General features: G+C 45.1%; 1 long non-coding RNA gene across 2 annotated transcripts; it reads left to right on the top strand.

Moving 5' to 3' along the window:
• Positions 1-3,574: 3,574 nt before the first annotated feature.
• On the top strand, positions 3,575-4,562 carry LOC149360712 (uncharacterized). Of its 2 annotated transcripts, XR_016288348.1 has the most exons (6): positions 3,575-3,730; positions 3,793-3,854; positions 3,921-3,961; positions 4,044-4,105; positions 4,170-4,244; positions 4,304-4,562. It is a non-coding gene; the product is annotated as an uncharacterized LOC149360712 (long non-coding RNA). The 2 variants fall into 2 exon arrangements; XR_016288347.1 differs by having other exon boundaries at positions 3,793-3,961.
• The last annotated feature ends 4,784 nt before the right edge of the window (positions 4,563-9,346 follow it).

Here is a 9,346-nt window from a genome sequence, read left to right as displayed (position 1 = left end):
TCTCCTTTACGGCCGTCACCCTTCTGCTACCATCGACACCATTCTGCCGTACCAACCGGACGCTTCCGAGTATACGCCTCTATCTGAAGCCGCCCAGCACGCCGAAGACTGTCGCCGCATCGCCCGTGCTCTCACAACTGACAACCAGTGCAGAGAGAAATCCCGCCACGACCTCCCCAGTCAACCACGGATATCCGTAGTACGTACGATTAAGATCCGAATCTCCAGTGCCAGGTGGGGATGTCCGTAGGGCATGCCTACGGACGTCCATATCCGGACATACGCATCGGAGATTCGGAGTATGTCCGACGGACGTTCGTTATCGGATAGCTGGCGGATGTCCGCGGACGGACGTCCGACGGGTATCCGTGAATATGCCTGTAGGGATCTGAACCTACGACATCACATACATATTTTGTTTTTCCTCACATAAAAAAAATTAAAAGAAATTCTATTTTGCAAACGACAAATTCAGCCGATCAAATTTTTATACCGGCAATTAGTTGCATATTCGGATTAATCAAGTAACATCACTCGAATATGGTGCTGATATGAAAGAACCTGAATTAAACTAATTGCGTGACTTTCTGCGATCAATGCCCTTTTCTCTTCCAGCAAACCGCCGAGGTAACCGAGGCATGCTGCCTTCCATGAAAACTACAGTGAAATGAAAACTAAACTCCTACCAGAAGCCGCGGCAGAACGACAGGCCTTAAAGTCGATCCAATCCAATCCGTCAGCCACCAGTTCCGTCGCGGGCGGCGCGATGCCCAACAGCGCGATTTTGCATAGTTTTTCGTGGCATCGTGCTTCTTTCGACCTTTATTTTTGCTACAGTATGCGGTTTGTTTGTTCTGCGGTTGCTTGGCTGTGCTATAAATGTGATCAATCACCTAAGCGCTCGTCAAGACCTTCTTCTGCACCCGAAGCTGTCGTGAAATAGCCCCGACGTCGTACTGCACCCGACTCTTTGTTGCCTCGGATGAAATAACTTGCAAGTAAGTAACTGTGCTTGAAGATTACTTTGATGATGTTGCCGTGGGATGAGCAAAGTGTTGTGGAAGTTACAAGTACGATGCGATAGCTGCCGCAAACGTGTTTGCCCGCGTTCGCGAGCCTGTCGTGAAGCTCCGTAAGCCAGTGCATCGCGCCTCTCTCGTTCTACACTACGAAAAAAATTGAGACGAGGTGTACACATGCATGGTGTGAATCTTAAGGCAGTTGTACGTAAGTTCTTAATAGCAATAAAACAACGCACGAAAAGGATAATGTCGGGGCTGTGTGTGTTTTGCAGTGATTCGCTACTGATTTCTTATTTTCTTACTGTCTTTGCGGTGTGTATGTGGCGAGTGTATTGGTGCCTAAATTATGCCATGCCATGGAAAGTGCAGGTAGGTTGAAAATAATGTAAAATTCGTCTACCTTCACAGCTTATTGACTTGTTTCAACATTAGGCTTGTCAAATGGATGTTTCCAGCCATCTACAGCACAGTAATTTGCGCTGTGCAGTAGCATTGTTTGGAAAACTGAAGTGTTCTCTTAAATTTCCGAACTTCGGTCACACGTTATTCACCTATTATCGCTGCATACTATGCAATGAGGCGTGCAATGAGGCCATGCAGTGCATTGGTGTAGCTTTGTCAAACATGTTCATGGTCATAAGGCTCAGTGCTGAGCAAGGTAGCAGGTCCATATATGGCACACCTAGAGATACACATCCCTGGATTGTGAGCAGACCTCTCTTCCTTACTCCTGTGGAGCTGTGGATCATCAGATTTGTTGTTAGTGCCGGCTGGGTGCTTCATCAGCGAACCTTGTGAGCGGGCTTGTTTCAACAAAGGCCATGTTTTTCTGCATCATGACGTCTACGTTATGTTGACAAAGTGCAGTACAGGTTGCTCTCTCATATTTGTTTCCTTGGCCATGCGGTATGGATGTGACTGACCTATGACCTATATTACCTGAGAGTACAGCAGCAGCTTACTGGGAGGTTTGAACTACGGTGCAAATTTCTTCCTCTCATATGATTGATACTTTCTTTTTCTTTGCTCTGTGCAGTGGAGGGCATCTGGCTAAAGTGCAGTGTACTTGTACAGTGGTAGATAAAAGTTTTCGGGATGCGAGTTCTTGGGAAAAATTTCTGTGCTGTGCTGTTAGCCAGAGCAGTTTAATGAGGGGAGATAGATGTTTGAATTCAACAAGTTTCAGCTGACTGCCTAGTGAGGCAGTGTAAAAATAAATATTTTTCTGAAAATCCACATCCCACAAACTTTTCTCTACTGAGCCTTGTGTTAACCACTAAGTCATCAGGTAGCTTGCAGGTGTGTGCTAAGGATTCCTATTCTTACACTTGAATTTTTTAGACATTCAGTATGGATGTGATTGCCTGTGGGAGTAGCTGTAGTGTCTTGCACTGCAAACACACTGTTCATGCACTGGCACAAAGCTGTCTGCAGTGGAGTATATCTCTTCTTTTATGTTTGCAGTGGTTTTAAGCAAAATATATTGCATTTCAAGAAATATTTTCACCTCCGTTGGTTACTACGTAAGAGTTGTGCAAGATTTAAACTTTTCCTCGTAGCTACAGATGCCTAACCTTAAAACTATTTGTTGCAGAAACAGTCATAATGAAATATATGTGCAGTCTGAGGAACACTGCACTCCTTACGCACCTGCCCATCACCTCTGAATACATGAACGGCTTTTATAATTTGACAGAACTCAAGAATGCAGTGCGAATGCCTTCCATATGGCATTGACCAGTTATCAGACGTCGTAGTTATTTCCTTAACGTGAAATCCCAGGTGGCTGGCATGTACCTCCGTGAAATGTGATTAACCGCCACATCATGAAAACCAGTCGATGGCATTGGCTGGAGGGCTTTTGTTGAGGGGCATTCGCTGCTGCATTCTTGACTTGCATTCTACTATAGTGTCAAAAGTTCATATTAGATGAAGGGAACATACCAGCCTCAGTTATGTTCCACTACTTCTTCACAAGCTGCCTAATGAAATGTTCTTGCTTAATGTGTGCAAAGCTGTTAAACTGTCTATTTTCAAATTCTTCCAGCCCTAACACTCCTGACCGCAAATTGTCTCATGCCGATTTTCTTTGTGCCTTCACAAATCTTTTTTTTTTAACTTCGTGGCCTGCTTGAAAATTTATCTTCATTATTACTATTTCAGTAATATGCAGGGAAACATAAATGTGGTGTTATCTTTTCTCATGCAACCGGTGGTAAAAAAATTGCCTGCTCTCGTATTTTGTGTCTTTTTTTCAGACCTTTGCAACCCGAAGGTAACATACCTCTGTAAGCCATGGTTGGCACGGTGACATTGTAGATTATTAGCTTGATTTTGTTGTGTGTGCTATATGCACTGTAAACTCTTGTGCACCTCTTATCATAGAGTTGCATTGGTATGTGGCAGCAAGGCTGGAGAAACTATGGGTCAAAATTATGCAATTCTCTTGATATTGTCTTTCATTAATGTTTTTACTTACAGTGTCTCGCACTTAAATATTTGCTTAACCTTTCAGTAAAAGTATTCTATTTGTATTTTGGTTTGTTTTTCAGAGCATCCCTTTTTGGAATACCAAGTTCAACCACGAGAGTACTGCCTGCACGCAGTAACCTTTCCTATTGCATGAAACTTCTGCCGGTATGACGTGAATAGCCTGTTGTGCTACTGTTCTGCTATAGCAGGTTGCAATACGGAGCAGCAGTCTACATGTAAGTTCGTAGTGTTAAAATTTCCAACTCCCCGAATGCATTTTTCACTTTTTCCTTTGCAGTGTGCCTGTGGATGGCTCGAGCAGTTGATAGTTGCAAATGTGCCACATCGTAGTGTTAACAGGTATGTATTAGTTGCAGTGTAAGTGCATGTTGCTCACTCTCACAGCCTGTCCACTTGTTCCCTCAGTATTGCTGCACGGACGTGACCAGCCCATTCAGAGCAACCATGTAATAGTTTGCACTACAAAGCAGCAGTCTACATGTAAGTTCAAATTATGTTGAAATTAATTTTTCATCTTTTTCTTTGCAGCGTGTATGTGGACAGCTCGTGCAATTGATTGTTGCAAATGTGCCACATCGTAGTGTCGACAGGTATGTCTTAGTTGCAGTGTAACTGCATGTTGCCCACTCACAACCTGTCCACCTGTTCCCTCAGGATTGCTGCACGGACGTCACCAGCCCATTCAGAGCAACCGTGTTGTAGCTTGCGCTACAGAGCATTGGTCTACATGTAAGTTCGAAGTGTTGAAATTATCAGCTCCCCTCATGCACTCATCTTTTCCTTTGCAGCACGTGTGTGGACATTTCGTGCAATTGATGGTTGCGAATGTGTGACATAGTCAGCAGGTATGTTACAGCTATAGTATTTTTTATTATGATCTTCAGTGGCAGTATCTTGAATTGCACAGATCATGTACCCTTTCAGTGACAGTATTTTTGCATTTTTGTTTGTTTTCTTGGGAAAAACTTCTTTTTACAACAGATTCAACATGGGAATACAACCTGCATACAGTAACCCGTCCTATTGCATGGGACCTCTACAAGCGTCAAGCGTGACGAATGCCTCTTGAAGGTTGAAAGCATGATTAATGCCTTTAATAAAATTGTTTGATTTTAAGACAACTTGCTTTGTGTTTGGTTGCTTCCTATAGACATATGCATTTGACGTACGATGAGACCTGTGCCTGTAGAACACTTTGTGGGCTTGTATATAAACTCATTTAGTATATGACAGTTATATTAGTGGCTGCAGTCACCAAGGCCTGCAACATGCCAATGTCCTCTTTAGATCCGCGGCGGATATCCGCGGATATCCGTATCGGATGTCCGTGGGAGATCTTTCCAGTTACAAATGTACCTCCGTCGGACGTCCCTCGGAGATCCGTCGGAGGTCGGCGGATCTCCCACGGATATCCGTACATCCGTTAAGGGACGTACATCGTACGTCCGCTGGACGTACAGTGGTTGATTGGGTCAATCAAACAACGCCACACTTCCCCAATGGCTCCGTTGTGTGGCTCTGGGTTCTGACAAATACTCCGGGCCTGTCGTCAAAATTTCTCGCCAAATACCATGGCCCATACCCTGTCCTGGCGCGTACATCTCCAGTTAATTACACAGTCGAACCTCTCGTGCCGTCTTCTGATCGCCGCTGCCGTGGACGCGAGACTGTTCATGCCCAGCGCTTCAAGCCATTCTACGACCCAGCCATCCTGCCCGCGCCCTAAGTCGCCAGGTTGGCTCCTCTTCTCCCCGGGGGCAATTGTGAAGACGAAGGCGACCGTTCTGCTTAGCGGCGGCGCTGCCATCGCTGCGCGTGCTGTGTTCTCGCCTTCGCCGACCACGAACTGTTGCCGCCCTGCTCCTGAGGTCCCAGTGCCTTTAACAAACCCCCATCCTACAGCTAATAGTTTGCATTTGCTAGGTGCGTCCTTAAGTTTATGACGAAGAAAACCAAGTTTACGTAAAGCTGGGGATTTAATGTGGTCTATATGGTCATTTCATTTTAGTTGCGAGTTTAGAACAATGCCAAGGTACTTATACCTTGGCACTTTTTTAACTGAAACGCCATTAATGCGATAGCTGAAGGAATACGGATTTTTCTTCCTTGTTATCCAAGATGGCAGGCGGGAGGTAAATAATGCGAAACAATGCCCACACAGCGCAAGCGCACCTAATTCGGATTCCGCTTAACTACGCAAATCGACTGCGATTGTTTTTGTTAGCTAATACTGCAGTTTATCTTATGCTACAGCACTGCCCTCTACTTTCTGCTTTCGTGAGCGCCGCTCACAGCCAACGCATGCGGACGTACTAGCGGCAAGAAAAGTAAATGGACCACCGCTCAGGGCAGCGGAGTCACTGGTGGCTTTTTACGTATAATGTTTGTCAAAACTAACCAGGCTGCATGGTTTGCTGCTCATTCGTATAGTAGACCCGTCACGCCTTCTATAAAGATCAAAAACTTCTTTGTAGTGAGGGCAGGGGTTCTCCTTACCATACAGAGATTTAGAGCTTGAGAGCTGGCATAATAGTTTAATATACTACTGAGAAACAAACCATGCAGCCTGGTTACTTTTGACAAAGACTGTACACTCGTTCTGCTACCAGCACACCTTTTCAGTGTGAGAATCTAAGCGTACGACGCAACCGCAAGAGGCTGAGCGTTCAGAACTCCTCCCAGTCGTGATAACCACACTTACCGTGGTAGCCACCCTCTCCTGCTCACGTCCCTCCAGCGCTAGCTCTGCCGCTTACGTCGACGACCTAAGTCACTAGATCGACTTTCAACCCAGAGAACGGACACTTAACGACGGCGCTGCATAGAAAAGCCTTATCGAAATCGTTTCATAGGTACAAACTCTACAAATTAGTTACGAAGCCCCTTTCAGCCTTGCTACGAAATATGAGCCACGGCTGAATTAGGCTAGTGCTCGATATTCGCATGTAAGTCGTAAAAAACGCCAATACCACTAAACACACCTCGGTAAGCAGATGACAAAAAACAAAATTAAGGTCCTTAATTCCCTCGAAAGCGATGACTCAGTAGCACTCAAATAATAAGTGCTTTCGGTGCAAGCCATATTACGCATTCATGCACCTGCCAAGACGTGGATGCAGTGATCGTTATGAAACTAAATGGCATGCGCTCGACTACTTCACGCTCCTCAAACGAGTGGGAGATCTTTCTTTTTCCCGGAAGAAAAAAACAATACCTCTATATATTTTTGCTCATTTTTCTTCAGCAGGAGACTGCCTTGAGAATATGAATGCTTACCTCTCAGCGCAACATTGCAAGCATCGCCATGAAATTTAAACGAGTCCCAACGATATCGGTGCCACGTTTCTTCGATCACGAGAGTTATGGCTATGAATAAGACATATGCTAGGCTTTCTACTTTTGCGTGCTTAATTTTATTTTTAGACAAAACAGCGCTCAGCTGAAATGCTACCCTGTTCTGCCTCCTTTGTCATCACCGCTTGATCGGCTGTCCGTCCCATTATTTATATATTCTGCTAGAAGATGCGCTAGCGCGAACTTCATTCTTTTTTAGTGAGCTTCAGATAAAAGTTCTCAATCGTTTCGGCATCTTTCAGGCCTCACCACTGTTCTGGCCTGGTGATAGATGTGGTTGCCTCGGAAACAATAATCGTTGCACGTGGACAAGAAAGCGTGGCATCAGGATTTCCCCATTGGTTGAGTTGCTGGTTCGGTAAGAGGCGGGACGCCTCACGCGATTCTTGAATCAGACAAAAAATCAGTGCCGGTCAAAGTTAAGCTCCATTGCAAAAAGGAAACAACGGACAGCGTCGCCAGGTGTCTACGACTTCAGTTCATGTTTTCAGTTTCTCGTGTTCGAATGCCTTGTAGAGTCTTTCAACATTCGCAGCTCGATTTGCACATGTGGAACGAAGAAGAACTAAGCTTAGGACACGGCCGTGCCATTATGACGACAGTTGCAGGTGAGAGCACGTAGCAGATGAGCGAAGGACGCTTGATTTCTTTTTATATGCAGTTCTGTACATCGGGAGTCGAGCATTTGCTTTTTGTTATGAAGCAGACACGAAACTGGTGTGTCCTTTCATGGCGAAAAGCTAGCCAGTTCACAGTAGTTCTTATTGAGCTTCTCAATAGATCATGGGAACGTACCACCTTTGGCAAGCCTTTTGAAAGACAATGCTAGCTGGAGATGGCATGAGAATTTACACCAAATGGAAGCCTTAACTTAAGTTGTGACTACTGTTTCTAGACGAGAAAGTAGCTTTCGTTGAGTGCTTAGAATGTGCAACAATGAGCAGTTCTCTGGCTAAGGCTTAAGTTCATACCATGAGGTCAAATGGTCTCTGGTTAAAAAATTATTGTTTTGCGAAGAAGGTTGTATTAGGCTAGTTGGCTGACCACGTGAGGGGCAAGATTGCACAACGAAAAAGAGGGTAATAAGACAAACGTCACTAGCGTGTCTTAAGTCTTTCTTTTATATGCCATCTTTTTGAGGTGCGTATTATCTACTCCCTATGTTGCCTTGGATACTTAGAAAAATAACGTTAGATATGTAATTTTCGTTGCAGAGGCCCGCTACAGCTATCAGAGCCGCCTCGCTCCCTTGCGCTATCGCAAGATACTCAGATCACAAAAAAGGAGGAGGACCTGTTATATGGTGAAGAATTTCCATCTCTGCCGCCGGCTTTGCCGGTTCTTCGGATGCTTCTTCATTTACAACCTCACCGAAAACCGCTTAGACCAGGCCAAGGCAAAGTTGATGACACCTTACGCCTTCTGTTCTCTCACATGGCTCTCCGTAATTCTGTATTTTCAAGGTGGAAAGAATGTCAAAAGAGCCATGAGAATGGACCGCTTCCGCGATTTTTCTGATGTTATCTCGACAGTTCTTAACATGACTTTGATGGCCAAGGTACTTATTAATTTTGCGTCCATGGCGTTTGGCTGCAGCCGCCTGCTTGAGTTCTTCCGTATGTGCGCAAGATACGAAATATCCTCGGGATTCAGGCAACCTTTTAAGCAGGACGCAAAGAAATACCAATGGGTTATCATCATGTGCAGATTTGTCGTCGTGACCGGAGCTGCCGCAATGTACGGCATCATGGTCTTCTTGTGCATTCAGTTTATCTCAACGACAAATTTGCCATGGCAGACCGTAGCTGCCACTGCAGCAGAAATGGTGTGCACTGCTGGTTACTTCTTTTATGATTCTTTAATGTACCTGGTCGTGACTTCCACCACGGAAGTGCTTGTGTGGTACGTGCGGGCTCAGAAAAAAGCTTTAGACGAATTGGTACCTGCTGTCGCAGGAGAGACGGCTGTTGCAACGTTGCGATGCGACCAACGGACATGTTTGAAGGTCGATTCGGTACGGCGGAACATGGCGAAGATAAGGGATATGAAACATTTTATCAACAACATCTGGAATCCAGCCTTGAGCCTCTCTTCGGGTTTATTGGTTTGGATGGGGTGTATGACTTTTTATACCGCCATTAAGCTTGGCACCATACGTTTGGACGTGTGCTGGAGTATCGTCTACGTCGTATACGTCTCAATCAGCTTCTTGGAACTAGCATGCATCAGCCAATCATTGTCGGATGAGGTAAGTGCAACGAAAATCGGTGTCGCTGTCAAAAAGTTCTCCTTTTTGAGGTGGGGATGGCGATACAAAACGCGCTCTTTGCCTGGCTCATACATTTTTGTTATTAACGTCGTATAAATGCGAACAACATGTTTTGAAATGCCAGAATCAGATGCGCACATAACAGTGACGGTTTGTGCACTCCGAAAGATTCACACTGGACCAGAACACAAGGTACAGACTATTCTCA

The sequence above is a fragment of the Amblyomma mixtum genome, chromosome 2 (genome assembly GCF_055824585.1).
Source record: "Amblyomma mixtum isolate Tamu chromosome 2, ASM5582458v1, whole genome shotgun sequence".
Classification (NCBI taxonomy): domain Eukaryota; kingdom Metazoa; phylum Arthropoda; class Arachnida; order Ixodida; family Ixodidae; genus Amblyomma; species Amblyomma mixtum.
The sequence above is the reverse complement of the archived record's forward strand: the minus strand, read 5'-3'. Positions and strand labels throughout refer to the sequence as shown.